The sequence below is a fragment of the Nicotiana sylvestris genome, chromosome 10 (assembly GCF_000393655.2).
Source record: "Nicotiana sylvestris chromosome 10, ASM39365v2, whole genome shotgun sequence".
NCBI classification, from domain to species: domain Eukaryota; kingdom Viridiplantae; phylum Streptophyta; class Magnoliopsida; order Solanales; family Solanaceae; genus Nicotiana; species Nicotiana sylvestris.
In genome coordinates this window covers 149,187,607-149,204,917 of record NC_091066.1, presented here as the reverse complement: position 1 = coordinate 149,204,917, position 17,311 = coordinate 149,187,607, and positions in this window count along the sequence as shown.

The following is a 17,311-nucleotide window of genomic DNA, read 5'->3' as shown; positions in this document are numbered from 1 at the left end:
TCCTAGCATAACCCGTGGACCTTTTCCGACATAACCCGATGAATCTTTCCGGCATAACCCGATGACTTCCCCGGCATAACCCGACGAATCTTCCGGCATAACCCGATGAATATTCCCGGCATAACCCGATGAATCTTCCCGGCATAACTCGTGGACCCTTTCCAGCATAACCTGGCAATCCTCCCAATTTAGGGCTCCGATCCTTAAGTTGAGCAAGTTTCTATTTAGTCAGCATTAGGGCTCCAATCCCTGAACTGAGCGTTTTTATTTAGCCAGCATTAGGGCTCCAATGCCTGAACTGAGCGTTTTTTCTGTTAGCCGACATTAGGGCTCCAATCCCTGAGTTGAGCAACCTTCCTTTAGCCAACATTAGGGCTTCAATCCCTGAGTTGTGCACTTTTACCTTTTGCGACATTAGGGATCCAATCCCTGAGTTGCGCTTTGTAGACTAGGGTTTTTTCCAATTCCCTCATCAGTGCTGTAAATTTTCATAACAATTAACTCACGAAATTTTCCTAGAGAAACCGGGGCAGAAAATTTCGTTCGTTTGTTTTGTTGTCTCAGCAGGTCTGACCCTGAGGTGCATGGATCGAGACGACCTACGGGATGAGTCTCAATCCAGAATAAAGAAAAGAAGAAAAGAACAAAAAAAATGTTCCCACATATTGGAACAAACAAAGGGCAGGTCGCTCAAAAAAATTGGATCAAATTCCCGAGCTCCGCCAATCCCGTTTCATTCAATACTGCCGAAATAAACAAGCGCCTACAACTTGCAAGCATCAAGATTCAGATCGAAGTCTACAAGCAGAATCAGCTAAGACCCAAGATCAAGTTGCAAAAGAATTATAGATAGGAATCTTGTAACTAGCGGTTGACAGGCATAAGTAGTTAGTTCAGTTTCAATTTCCTTTGGTTGTAATAAGGAGGTCAGTAAAGCGGTAGTAGCAACAGCAACAGCAGTAACAACAAGCATTGCAATCCCATGGTAATCCCGACTACCAAAATTTCCCGAACTATATTGACCTGATTCCTGTTTAGCCCAGGATATGTAGGAAACCTCTAAAGCAAAGGTTCGGTCAAATCTTTTTCAAAAATAAAATGCTACATACGGAGTACTCGGATGGGCAAAAATCGCTCGCTTTATCTTTGCACGAAAACCCTTCGTGTCTTCGGGCAAAGAGGGCAGCTGTAAGCACGTTATTTTTGCCCAATATGAGAATTACTCCCAAAAAATTCAAAAATAAAATGATTTTTCTTTGGTGTGCAATTTTGTGATATTTTGTGATATTTTTGAATAATTATGTGTATTTGTCTGTGCATGTTTATTTGTTAAATTAATAAAAATACAAAAATATGTCGCATTTTGCATGTAGGATTTAATTCTACAATTATTAGTAATTAAATTTGTTTTACAAAAAAATAAAAATTACAAAAATAGGCATCGTTTGCATTTTTAGCATTTAATGTCCAAATATACAATTTTATGCTTAATTATTACTTAATTGTGCGTTAATTGTTATTGGGAGTTAATTTGCGCTTTTATAACTTAATTTAGTTCTTAATAATAATTTAAGTATTTTTATAATTTAGTTTTAGAAAAATAAAAGAAGAAAAGAGGGCGAGAACATAAAGAAAGTCGGAATTGGGTCTCTTCTTCTAATTCAAGCCACAAGCCCAAAAAATACCCAATCTTCCAAAATGACCCAGTCCATTTTGAACTGGGTCAACCCAGTCCAGTACCAACAACCCAACTCCCCCTTTTCATTTTCATTTTTTTTACAAAACAAAACCAAAACAAAAAAAAAAAAAAGAAGAAAACCCTAAAAAAACACAAAACACTCATCCGCCCCCCCCCCTCTCTCATTTTTCATCTTCTTCTCCAAACCTTCCAAACCCCACCTCCCATGGCTGCCCTTCATCCTCACCATGGACGACCCAGCTGCGCCTTCAGCTTCACCAACGTTCATGGCTACTCCTCCTCCTTCGTTCTTCGTCAAGCTCGAGCTTGTGCTCGACGTCCATGGCTGCCCTCCTCCACCTCGTTTCTTCTGCTTCTGCTACGACCCAAACGACCCTTCTGCTTCCATCTTCTTCATCGTCCAAACAGACCCTAACTGCTGCATCGTCTACTTCTTCAGTCCGGGCTGCTGTTATTTCTGCTCCGCTCCAGTTCCTCTGTCGTGCTGCTGCCGGTGCTGCTGCTTCACGCTGCTTCTTCTTCAGCCATATCACTGCTGCTTCCCTTCCTCCTTCCAACTGCGTCGACCAGCTGTTGCAGCTTCGTTTCTGCTTCTGATGGTGCGCCATCTTCTTCCTTTTCATCAAGGATTCGTTTGGTTTTCGTTTGAGTCTGTGGTGTGTTGTTTTGAGTTCAAGAGGAAGGGGAGTTTATCGTTGAAAGCAAGATCCGTTAGGGCGTTAGTAGTCTTGGTACGATAATCATTTTTTGGACAGATTTGTGTACAATCGAGTTCGTCGTTGATTCATCTCCGGTACACAACTGACACGCTGATTATTGTAAACTGAAACAGGAAGTATGAATACGAAAAAATGAAGAGTTGAAGCTCTAAATTTATTTTAATTATATTCTGAATTTTATTTGTATGTATAAATTATTTAGCTTACAAAATCAGAATCATGTAGCTATTTAATATATATAGTGGAACATCTGACGATAACTTAACGGTTGAACTATCTATATATTACCTAAAAAAAATAAATGAATGGTGTAGCAACTCCGTCTAGTTAAAAATCAAATGAATAGGCCATTTCGGAACTTGTAGGAATATTGTTTAGTTAAATAATATTAGTTAATTTCAGTATGTAAATGGTTTAGGATTAAAATTAGATTGCTAAGTTTTTTTTTTATTTGACAAACTGAGAATATGCCTAGTATAATGTAACTAGGTAGTAACATGTGAATAAGACGGCCCAGGTCTAGTTTTATGTCATACACGTTGGGCCTGGGCCCGCATTGGCAACGGACTGCCCTGCTTGCATCATTTTCAGAATTTATGAATCATATTCAAAACCCAACTATAACAACTCAAGCATGTAAATAAATTAAGATCTTTTCTCTTTCATTCTATAGAGACATAATAGAAAAATGTAGTCACTGTAGGTTTATCCTCTCGTAAAATGAGACGAGCCTCACCAAATAAAATAATGCAAATCGCGGGGCCCTCAATAACTGGTCACAATAAAATACTTAGAATTTGGGATGGACTGTTTAGTGAATTTCACTACCTTCCCCAAAGACAATAAACGCATTAGACTCTTTAGGCGTGACATAATTAAATTACATTCTTAAACTCTGGTGCACATTTATGTGACCCAAATTCAAATCTCAATGGAGTCGGAATGTATTAACAACCATGGGTGCATTGACTGTGACGTGGTTCGAGACGCATTTTCACGACGTTGCAATTCTATAAAAATGATAATAATAATAAAAGCGGTTTAAAGTTGATAAAAGCACATAAATTATAATATGTATTAAAATCAGATATTTAGCCATTACAACAATTTAAGCGACCGTGCTAGAACCACGGGATTCGGGGGTGCCTAACACCTTCCCTAGGGTCAACAGAATTCCTTACTTAGAATTTCTGGTTCGCAGACTTCATTTGGAAAGTCGAATATTTTCCTCGAATTGGGATTCAAGATAAACCGGTGACTTGGGACACCAAAAGCCAAACCTTTCCCAAGTGGCGACTCTGAATTAAATAAATAATCCCATTTCGAATATTGTCACTTAAATTGGAAAAACTCCCTCGCGCATTTTACCCTTCGGGGCGGGCGCGCAAAAAGAAGGAGTGACAAGTACCCCACAGCGGTACTCAGTAAGTGCCAAGTCTAACCTCGATCGAATAGTGACGAGAAAGGTCAGGGACCTACTGAGATAAAATAAAGAATATAAGACATGACAATATAAGATAAGCAGTACAGTTGAAAACTAACGATAAGAATTTAATATAGGAAAAACAAGGAATTCAATAACTGAAACAGAGGCAAAACAATCGCAGGGAAACAACCGGGGATCTTTCGGTATCCCGGAGATCTCTTAGTACCCTCAATATATGCCCGGGATCTCTTGGTATCCCGAGAATCTCTCGGTATCCTCAATATATGCTAGGGATCTCTTGGTATCCCGATGATCTCTCGGTATCCTCAATATATGTTAGGGATCGCTTGGTATCTCGAGGATCTCTTGGTATCCTCAATATACGTTCCAGGGATCTCTCGGTATCCCGCACCTCAGTTCAAATCATAAATATGTACAGGGATCTCCCGAGATGCCGTCCCATAGTCCCAAAGTAAACACACACAGCAGCAATACAAGAATACTCAATTAAGCTCGATTTCGTATCAAATAAACAAGTAATTGTAATCTAACATGCTCCACATAATTCAATTAAGGCAGTTTAAGCAAATAAACAGTTAAGTCAATTAGACATGCTTTTCTAAGCTAACAACAGGTTTAAATTGCAAGTAAAATGAAACAGGAAAAGGAACACAATTGAAATTACTTAAAGAAAATCGAATTTTCAACAATTAGCTCAAGTACGCACTCGTCACCTCACGTACAAGGCATTTCAAATATCAAATATATCGAATCCTAAGGGGAAGGTCCCCCACACAAGGTTAGACAAGCCACTTACCTTGAACTGGCTCAAAATCAACCCGAAACCACGCTCTTGCCACGAGTACTCGGCTTCAAATTGCCCAAATCTATTCAATTCAATTGCATAATATAAATAACACTTCAAGTAACTGATTCTACAAAGAAATTCTAACCTAATACGTGAAATTAGGTAAAATAACCAAAACACCCTCGGCCCCACGTTTCAGAATCAGGTAAAAATTATATTTTCAGAATCCTCACACTCTCCCGAGTTCATGCATGCCAAAACTATCCAAATCTAAGGTCAAATTTCCAATCAAAAGTGAATTCTAGGTCTAAGAATTTTCTTCCAACTTTTCCCCAAATTTTCATCTCCAATCCGAAATTAAATGATGAATTCATGTTTAGATTAAGGGGTTACAAGCAAAAATGAGTTAAGAATCATTACCCAATCGATATCTCGGAAAATCCCTCAAAACCTCGCTCAAATCTGAGCTCCCAAGCTTTAGTTTTCACAAAAATGGCTTAACCCTCGACTTTAAAATTTTATATCTGCCCACGTAAATCCTTCTTCGCGAACACGGAAGGACCCTCGCGTTCGCGAAGCACAACTTTGCTTGACCCAGATATCCTTCATCGCGAACGCGATGTCCCCTGTCGCGAACGTGGTAGCAAACTTCCCCCTCCTACGCAAACGCGAGACCCTCTTCGCGAATGCGTAGGCATACGACCTCTCAGCTTCGCGAACGCGGGACCCTCTTCGAGAACGCGAAGCGTTAAGCTTCCACCAACCCCAGCTCCTCTTCGCGCACGCGAGACCCCAATCGCGAACGCGAAGAAGGAAACCAGAACTGGAGACCTGCTGTATTTTTTGCAATCCTCTAAGTCCAAAAATGACCCATTGAGCATCCAAAACACACCCGAGGCCCCCAGGACCTCAACCAAACCTATCAACCGATCCTAAAATATCATTCAAATTGTTCCAACCTTCGGAACGCTTAAAACAACATTAAAACACATATTTTTCATCAGATTCAAGTCTAAGAATTCCAAAAACTCTAAAAATATGCTTTCGATCAAAAGGTCTATCAAACCTCGTCCGAATGACCTGAAACTTTGCACATGCATCACATTAAATACTACGGATCTACTCCAACTTCCATAATTCTATTCTGACCCTCGGATCAAAATCTCACTATCGAACCGGAAACTTAAAAAATTTAACTTTCTGCATTTCAAGCCTGAATTAGCTACGGACCTCAAAAACACAATCTGAACACGCCCCTAAGCCCAAAATCACCCAACGGAGCTAACGGAATCATCAGATTTATATTCTGAGGCTGTCTTCATACTTTTCTGACTACGGCCAACTTTTGAACACTTAAGCTCTCATTTAGGGACTAAGTGTCCCAAAACTCTCTGAAACTCAAAATCGAACATCCCGAAAAATCAAAATAGCAGAAATAAACTTAGGAAAAGCAATTAATGGGGGATCGGGGCGTAAATTCTTAAGACGACCGACCAGGTCGTCACATTCTCCTACACTTAAAAATTCGTTCGTCCTCGAGTGAGCATAGAGACATACCTGAAGTAGTAAAAAGATGAAGGTAACGGCTGCGCATATCTTGCTCGGTCTCCTAGGTCGCCTCCTCGATTGGCTGATCCCGCCATTGAACCATTACTGCAGCTATGTTCTTGACCTCAGCTTTCTAACCTGTCTGTCCAATATTGCCACTAGCTCCTCAACATAAGATAGATCCTTGCCCAACTGGACTGAAATCCAACACGTGCAACAGATCACCATGATACCTCTGGAGCATCGAAACATGAAATACCGGATGAACTCCTGCCAAGCTGGGAGGTAAAGCAAGCTCATAAGCAACCTCCTCAACACGCCTCAATATCTCAAAAGGGCCAATAAACCTCGGACTCAACTTTCCATTCTTCCCAAATCTCATAACGCCCTTCTTAGGCGAAACCTGAAGCAGAACCCGCTCTCCAACCATATAGGAAACATCACGAACCTTCTGGTCCGCGTAACTCTTCTGTCTGGACTGGGCTGTACGGAGTCTATCCTGAATCACCTTAACCTTCTCTAAAGCATCCTGAACCAAGTCTGTGCCCAACAATCTAGCCTCACCCGGCTCAAAACAACCCACCGGGGATCTACACCGTCTCCCATATAAAGCCTCATACGGTGTCATCTGAATGTTGGACTGATAACTGTTGTTGTAAGCGAACTACGCCAATGGCAAGAACTGATCCCAAGACCCTCCAAACTAGATCACACACGCACGAAGCATATCCTCAAGAATTTGAATAGTGCGTTCGGACTATCCGTCCGTTTGAGGGTGAAATGTTGTACTCAACTCCACCCAAGTACCTAACTCATGCTGAACGACGCTCCAGAACTGTGATGTGAACTAATTACCTCTATCTGAAATGATGGACACTGGAATACCATGCAGGCGAACAATCTCCCGGATATAAATTTCCGCCAACCGCTTCGAAGAATAAGTAGTACATACAGGAATGAAATGAGGGAACTTGGTCAGTCGATCCATAATCACCCAAATAGCGTCGAACTTCCTCAAAGTCTGTGGGAGACCAACTACAAATCCCATGGTGATCCGCTCCCACCTCCACTCCGGAATTTCTATTTGCTGAAGCAACCCACCCGGTCTCTGGTGCTCATACTTCACCTGCTGACAGTTGAGGCATTGAGCTACAAATCCAACTATATCTTTCTTCGTCTTTCTGCACCAGTAGTGCTGCCTCAAATCCTAATACATATTCGCGGCACCCGGATGAATGGAATACCACGAGCTATGGGCCTCCTCTAGAATCAACTCTCGAAGCCCATCAACATTGGGTACACAAATCCGACCTTGCATCCTCAATACCTCATCATCACCAATAGTCACATCTCTGGCATCACCGTGCTGAACCTTGTCCTTGAGGACAAGCAAATGAGGGTCATCATACTGCCGCTCCCTAATACGATCAAATAAGGAAGATCGAGAAACCACACAAGCTAGAACCCGACTGGGCTTTGAAAGATCCAATCTCATAAACTGGATGGCTAAAGCCTGAACATCCATTGTCATAGGCCTCTCCGATGCTGGTAAATAAGCCAAACTCCCCAAGCTCTTTGCCCGATGACTCAAAGCATCGGCCACCATATTGGCCTTGCCCGGGTGATATAAAATAGTGATGTCATAGTCCTTTAGCAACTCTAACCACCTTTTCTGGCGCAAATTTAGATCCTTTTGCTTGAACAAGTGTTGCAAGCTCCGATGGTCAGTATAAATCTCACAAGGCACACCGTATAAATAATGGCGCCAGATCTTCAGGGCGTGAACAATGGCAGCTAACTCAAGGTTGTGGACCAGATAGTTCTTCTCACGTACCTTCAATTGTCTGGACGCGTAGGCAATCACTCTAACACCCTGCATCAACACTGCTCTGAGGCCAATCCTCTAGGCATCACAATAAACCGTATAAGACCCCGAACCTGTAGGTAGTATCAAAATTGGGGTTGTAGTCAAAGCTGTCTTGAGCTTCTGAAAGCTCGCTTCACACTCCTCCGTCCACTGGAACGGAGCACCCTTCTGGGTAAACCTGGTCATAGGGGTTGCAATCGATGAAAACCCCTCAACAAAATGACGGTAGTAGCCCGCCAAGCCAAGGAAACTACGGATCTCAGTAGCTGAGGATAGTTTGGGCCAACTCTGCACAATCTCTATCTTCTTCGGATCCACCTGAATACCCTCACTCGATACCACGTGGCCTAAGAATGCCACTGAATCCAACCAAAACTCACATTTCGAGAATTTAGCATATAACTTCTTCTCTCTCATAGTCTGAAGTACAGTCCTCAGGTGTTGCTTATGATCTTCCCGACTCCGCCAGAATATCATCAATAAAGACAATAACGAACAATTCAAGATACGGTCGGAACACACTATGCATCAAATGCATAAAGGCTGCTGGGGCATTGATCAGCCCAAATGACATAATAAGGAACTCATAATGACCATACCGAGTCCTGAAAGCAGTCTTCGGGATATCTAACTCCCAAATCTACAACTGATGGTAACCTGAGCGCAAGTCAATCTTAGAAAACACATGTGCGCCCTAAAGTTGGTCAAACAGATCATCAATACGAGGCAAAGGATAACAGTTCTTCACTATAACCTTGTTCAACTGGCGATAATCCCTACACATACGCATAGAACCATCATTTTTCTTCACAAACAAGACAAGATCACCCCAAGGTGATACACTAGGCCGAATAAAACCCTTATCAAGCAATTCTTATAACTAATCCTTCAATTCCTTCAACTCAGGAGGAGACATACGATACGGAGGAATAGAAATAGGCTGAGTGCCCGACAACAGATCAATGCCAAAATCAACATCTCTATCAGGCGGCATGCCCGGAAGGTCAGCTGGAAACACATCGGGAAAATCCCGTACTACTGGACTGAATCAACTAAAGGGGTATCAATACTGACATCTCTTACATAAGCTAAATACGCGTCACACCCCTTATCAACCATACACTGACCTTTAAAAAAATAAATAACTCTACTGGGAGTGTGATCTAAAGTACCTCTCCACTCAACATGCGGTACACCTGGCATAGCCAGCGTCATGGTTTTGGCGTGACAATCAAGAATAGCATAATGGGGCGACAACCAGTCCATGCCAAATATAATGTCAAAATCTACCATGTTGAGTAACAATAGATTGGATCTAGTCTCAAAACCACTAAGAGCAACCAAACACGACCGATAAACGCGATCCACAATAAGAGAATCTCTTACTGGAGTAGAAACATAAACAGATAAACTCAAAGAATCCCGAGATACACCCAAATACGGAGCAAAATAAGAAGACACATAAGAATAAGTGGAGCCTGGATCGAATAGAACCGATGCATCTCTATGACAAACCAGTATAATACTTGTGATGACAGAATCGGAGGCAACAACCTCGGTACGTGCAGGAAAAGCATAGTATCGGGCCTGGCCTCCCCCTCTAGGGTGACCTCTACCTCCCCGACCTCCACCTCTAGCTGACTGAGTAGGTGGGGTAGCAACTGGAGCTGTAACCATGGCCTTAGAACTATGCGGGGCACGCTGTGGCTGAGAAGTCTGTGGAGGTGCACTCATCCCAAGTCTAGGACAATCCCTCACCACATGTCATGAATCACCACACTCAAAACAAGCTCTGGGAGGATGTGGTGATTGTGACTGGATCGAGCCAGGTTTGCTGGACTGACCTCTGAAAGCACCCCGCGCAGGAGGCACGCTAAATACCGGAGGTGCATAATAAGGCTCCTGAGGTCTAGGAGGAGCTGGAATACCACTGGTTACTGGAAGAGCTGAATGAATAGGGCGACTCATATAACCCCTACCATGATGACCTGCTGCTGGGGCACGAGCACTAGAGAAATGGCCCGACTCTCGAGACCTCTTGGCCTCCTTCTCCCCTCTCTCTCTCCCTAGCATACATACCCTCAATCCTCCTAGCAATGCTCACCACCTACTGCTAAGAAATATCTATCTCCAACTCAAAAGCCATGCTAGACCTGATGTTGGGAATAAGGCCCTCAATAAACCGGTTAACCCTCTCGCGAATAGTAGAAAACAAGGTTGGTGAATGCCTAGCCAAACTGGTGTAACAGACAGCATACTCTGAGACAGTCATAGCACCCTAGCGCAAATGCTCAAACTCTACGCACCAGGCGTTTCTGGGGCTTTGAGTAACATACTCTCTCAGGAACAGATCTGAAAACTGAGTCCAATTCAGTGAAGCAGCCTCATCCGGACTGTCTAACTCATAGGTGCGCCACCACTCATAGGTGGCTCCTCGAAGCTGGAAGGTAGTGAAGGAAACCTCACTCGATGCTGATATACCCATGGTACGGAGAATGCGGTAACACTCATCTAGAAATCCCAGAGCATCCTCCAATGCTAAACCGCTGAATACATGAGGCTTGTACCTCTTGAACCTCTCAAGTCTCAGCTGCTCCTCCTCGGAAGCCGCTGCCCTACCCTCGGGCTGAACTGACACTGCAGGCGGTACAAGAATAATCTTAGGGACCCGATCAACATGCACTCACTGCTCAAGAGTGTGGGCGGCAAAAGTCTGTGCTCCTCCCCTGGCCTGAGATGTAGCTACAGCAAGGGGAAGCAACCCTACCTGAGCCAGCGTGGTGTACATGCTCATGAACTGTGCTAGAGTCTCCTGAAGAGTTGGAGTAGTAGTAGCAGTAGGCGTGTCAGGTGTATGGACTCCGGTTGGAACTACTGGTGGTACCTCGGCGGCAACTCGCGCAGGTGCTCTGGTTGCACCACGTGCACGTCCTCAGCCTCTACCCCGGCCCCGGCCTCTGACGGCTGCAGTAGGGGGCACGGGTGCCTGATCATCTCAGGTAGCACGTGTCCTCACAATCTATGAGAATATAAGACAAAAGTTTAGAATTGTGATGTCAAAATATCGCACGACAAGGAAATCAAATGAAGTGGAAATTTTCCTAACAGTTACATAGCCTCTCGTAGATAAGTACAAACATCTCCGTACCGATCAGCGAGACTCTAATAAACCGGCTTGTGATCCATGACTCTTATGAACCTAGAGCTCTGAAAGTGTCGCTCAACATACACAATTTAACTCTCAAACCAATACATACTTCCAAGACCCGGAAACCTATGAATCACAAGCTAAGGATCACTACACAGTACTCTAACTCCAGAATGTCTAACAAGAACAGAAATACAGAAGGGCTAATACTTAAAAGCGAGAATAGAAAAGGACTCCTCGGCTTGTGGACGCGGCAGATATACCTCGAAGTCGCTGGAGTAGTCGCCTCACCTCAAAGGTGATAGGATTGAGTTGCAGTACCTGGATCTGCACATGAAAAACATGCGCATAAGGGGCATGAGTACACCACAACGGTACTCATAAGTGTCAAGCCTAACCTCGGTCGGGTAGTGACGAGGAAGGTCAAGGCCATACTGAAATAAAACTAAAAAAATATAAGACATGACAGTATAAGATAAGCAGTACAGTTGAAAACTAACGATAAAAATTTAATAAAGGAAAAACAAGGAATTCAATAACTAAAACAGAGGCAAAAACAATCACAGGGAAATAACCGGGGATCTCTCAGTATCCCGAGGATCTCTTAGTACCCTCAATATATGCTAGGGATCTCTCGGTATCCTCAATATATGTTAGGGATCTCTTGGTATCCCGAGGATCTCTTGGTATCCTCAATATACGTGCTAGGGATCTCTCGGTATCCCGCAGCTTAGTTCAAATCATAAATACGTACATGGGATCTCCCGGGATGCCGTCCCGTAGTCCCAAAGTAAAACACATAGCATCAACACAAAAATACTCAATTAAGCTCGATTTCGTATCAAATAAACAGGTAATTCTAATCTAACATGCTCCACATAATTCAATTAATGCAGTTTAAGCAAATAAACAGTTAAGTCAATTAAACATGCTTTTTCTAAGCTAATAGCAGGTTTAAATTGCAAGTAAAATGAAACAGGAAAAAGAACACAATTGAAATTACTTAAAGAAAACCCGATTTTCAACAATTAGCTCAAGTACGCACTCGTCACCTCACGTACAAGGCATTTCAAATATCAAATATACCGAATCCTAAGGGAAAGGTGCCCACACAAGGTTAGACAAGCCACTTACCTCGAACCGGCTCAAAATCAATCCGAAACCACGCTCTTGCCACGAGTATTCGACTCCAAATGGCCCAAAAGTCTCCCGAGTTCATGCATACCAAAATTATCCAAATCTAAGGTCAAATTCCCAATCAAAAGTCGAATTCTAGGTCTAAGAACTTTCTTCCAACTTTTCCCCAAATTTTCATCTCCAATCCAAAATCAAATGATGAATTGATGTTTGGATTAATAGGTTACAAGCAAAAAGGAGTTAAGAATCATTACCCAATTGATATATCTGAAAATCCCTCAAAACCTCGCTCAAATCTGAGCTCCCAAGTTTTAGTTTTCACAAAAATGGTTTAACCCTCGACTTTGAAATTTTATATCTGCCCAAGTAAATCTTTCTTCGAGAACGCGAAAGGACCTGCGCATTCGTGAAGCACAACTTTGCTTGGCCTAGATGTCCTTCATCGCGAATGCGATGTCCCTTGTCGCGAACTCGGAAACTTCCCCCTCCTACGCGAATACGAGACCCTCTTCGCGAACGCGTAGGCATACGACCTCTCAGCTTCGCGAACGTGGGACCCTCTTCGAGAACGCGAAGCGTTAAGCTTCCACCAGCCCTAGCTTCTCTTCGCGAACGCAAGACCCTACTGGAGACCTGTTGCATTTTCTTCAATCCTCTAAGTCCAAAAATGACCCGTTGAGTATCCGAATCACACCCGAGGCCCCCGGGACCTCAACCAAACCTGCCAACTGATCCTAAAACATTATTCAAATTTGTTCCAACCTTCGTAACGATCAAAATAACATCAAAACACCTATTTTTCATCGGATTCAATCCTAAGAATTCCAAAAACTCTAAAAATACGCTTTCGATCAAATGGTCTATCAAATCTCGTCCAAATGACCTAAAATTTTACACACACATCACATTAAACACTACGGAGCTACTCCAACTTCCGGAATTCTATTCCGACCCTCGTATCAAAATCTCACTATCGAACCGGAAATTTCAAAAATTCAACTTTCGGCATTTCAAGTATAAATTAGCTACGGACATCCTAAACACAATCCAAACACGCCCCTAAGCCCAAAATCACCCAACAGAGCTAACGGAACCATCAAATTTCTATTCTAAGTCCGTCTTCACACTATTCCGACTACGACCAACTTTCCAACACTTAAGCTCTCATTTAGGGACTACGTGTCCCAAAACTCTCCGAAACTCAAAACCGAACATCTCGACAAATAAAAATAGCAAAAATTAACTTGGAGAAAGCATTTAATAGGGGATTAGGGCATAAATTCTTAAGACGACCGGCTGGGTCGTCAAAGTTTACAAAAGAAGTTTTAATTTTATAAGAAAATAGATGAAAATGGCTTCAGATTCAACCACTTATCTATTCTTGCCACTATTCCTTATTACACAAATACAATTTTTATACAATTTTATAACTATATCTTTTGTATATTTTATATCAGATTTATACATAGTAAAAATAAATTTCATACAACTAATTATATATTATACAACTTATCTATAACTTTCATACATTATTTGTACCCAATTATATATAACTATAATATAATACCACTTAAATATAATTTTTATACAATATGTCTTTTGTATATTCTGTATGTAATTTATACATAGTAAAAACAAATTTCATACAACTAATTATATATTATACAATTTATCTATAACTTTCACACATTATTTTTACCCAGTTAAATACAACTAAAATAACATATAACTTAAATACAAATTTTATACAATATGTCTTTGGTATATTTTGTATCTGATTTATACATAGTAAAAATAAATTTCATACAACTAATTATATATTATACAACTTATCTACAATTTATCTACAACTTTCACACATTATTTCTACACAATAAAATACAACTACAATAACATACAACTTAAATACAAACATTATACAATATGTCTTTTGTATATTTTGTATCTGATTTATACATAGTAAAAACAAATTTCATACAACTAATTATATGTTATACAACTTATCTATAATTTTCGTACATTATTTCTACTTAGTTATATACAACTATAATATCATACAACTAAAATATAAATTTTATACAATGTTGTTTAACTTTCATACAATAGTTAAATGAATAAAAGAAAAATAAATAAACAACAGAATACAATTTTTCTACTGCAATATAATGTATGTCATGTCTTCTTCTTCTTCACCAAGTCTAATCTTCACCAAAACCCCTCAAAATTGAGATATAAACTCCAAACCATATTCCCGATTATTTGCAAAAACACCCAATCCAAACAAATAATGATTTTTGATAATCCAAATTTGAATTCAAAACTTCAAAGCTTTTTAATGGCTGTCAATGGTGGAATTGCTGCTCTCTTTTCCTTTGCTTTATATTACTGAAATTTGGGATTGAGAGATAGAGAGATACATAGAAAGAATTCTCAATTCTTTGCAACAACATCCAATCCAAACAAACAATGTCTTTTGAAAACCCAAATTCGAATTCAAAGCTTCAAAGCTTTTTAATGGTTGTCAATAGCGGAGGGGTTACAGATTTTTGTTGGTTTGAGAAGAGGAAATAGTGGGTGATTGAAGAGAAAATTGTGGGGTGTGGTTTGATACGTGGGTGAGGGGGTGAGATTTGGAGATAGAAACTTAGGGGGAGTGGGAATATACGGTAGAGTTAAATTAGGAGACTAATTAATACCATTAAAACTCCTAAAATGTACATAAATGGTAATTAGGTATATAAGAGGTAATTATATTAAAAGTTAAGCATGGAGGATAATATAGTTTACTATATGGTATAGGAATGTAAAAATCCCAACTAAAAATAACCCATAAATTAAAAATAACCCGTGGAGATATAATGTTGAGAAATTTTCACAAACCACTATTGTTTAGTGGTTATTAGCTAGATATAGCTACCATTTACTAAATTACTTCTTATAGCTATGTTTTCAGTTGTTATAGAGTGTATTCGATGTATTTAAGCTATTGTATTCATGAATACAGTAGCAAAACTCAGCGTGAAACAAGGGAGTCCAACTAAGCAACGATTGTATTCGGCTATATTCGCGAGCTGTATTCGTGAATACAGTATTGTAAACTGCATAAAAATGGTCTTTTCAAATGTTTAAAAACGTTAAGTGAATCAATTAAAGCTATAGACTCATAATATAACTCAACTAACTCATTATAACACGCGTAATCTGTATTTCCCGTAGAAAAGATTTCCCAGCCGAAAATTATCACAAAATAGAGCAATCTCTAGAGTTTCAATCCCTCCTTTTTTTATTGCTATCATTCATGGAAGTTCTGTTGGTGCGTGATGATTTTTTTTTTAGAACAGTTAGTAAACATATAATTTAGTAAACTGCTCAATATATATTGCATTTATATTTTGAATAAATATGAATATACACAGGTGCAATTATATCTAAATACATAAGTACAATCTGCTGAATACATACGAATACAAAATGCATTATCATACAATACAATCTGAATATAATTGAATACATACAAAATGCAGTACACATATAGTATAATCTAAATATATTTGAATATATGTGAATACAAAATGCAGAGCACATACAATACAATCTCATGAATATATATGAATACATAATGCTTAATATACAGTGGAATACATACTGCAGATATATCTGAATACATATATACAACATGCTGAATACAAACTGTTGAATATAATTCATATTTTTTAAGTCTGGTCAAAGTCAAAAGGAAATAGAGACTTTGCCGGAGAACTTTCAGCGACTCTTGTTGATGCAAGGAAACTCTCTTATATCATCTATGGTATGAATTTGTTCATCTATCATCGGTGGTAAAGAAACTCTCTTATACATATCTCTCTCAATTTTGAAACTTGAGAGAGAGGATGGAGATGAACCAATTGATAATGATGGTTGTATTCGTGGGAAAAATACTGGGTTGGGAGAGCGATAGTGGAGAAAGAACATGGGTTTAACAAAATTGTATACAATACCGGTATTATTGGGAAAGAGAGAATAGAAAGTATGAGAGAGAAAAATATTTCACATCGTAGTTAATGGCTTAAAAGTAGAAAGTGACTACAAATACATAATTTTTTATAAAACCTAAAAGGTAGCTATAGAATATAATTTTATAAAAAGGTATTTATTTTATAATAAATAAGGTGTAAAAGTTTGCTATATATAATTTATGTATTATATGTATAAAATTATGCATAAAAATGTATAATCTATGTATATGGCTAGAATAAGTAAACAATGAATATGACTGGCTATTTATATAAAGATCCCTAGAAATATTGCACAGATAGGATACTTTGGGGTAAAGTGCGTAAATAACCTTCGAAGTGAATGGTCTTGAATTTTCGTCTGCACTTCAAATTTAATAAGTGTTTCCCTTTACTTGTCCCATAGGAAACACTTTTAGTTTTTAGCCTTGGAGTTCTGCCATGAGGCAAACGGGTAGGAATGGCAAGCGGTGCGGGTGCGGTACGGGTTCTGTCTTAACTCGTAAAATTTCGCCCCGCCCCACCTCACATGGCATTTGCGCCTGCGTTTACCCACCCCACACCTACACCCGCATCCACCCGCCCGATCCGTTTAATTTTTTTAAAAAAAAAAAAAATTAAATTTTGTTAGCTTTTGGACCAAGTCTCTTCACCAAGAAATACGATTTACACAAAGTAACTGTATGTTCTGATACAGTTGAACATAGTCACTGTTTTGCTGAAACACGGAAAGTTCCAGCATAATATGCTAGATTATGGAGCTCCTGCATATATTTATAGTATATTATGTTGGAACTCTAGCACGAAAAATTTCAGCATAATTTGCTGAATTATGGAGCTACTCCATTTAAAATTCTCGCATATTATGTTGGAACTCTATCACATTATGAATCTAGCATATTATACTGGAAATTCATATGTAAAAAATTCGAACTCCAGCATATTA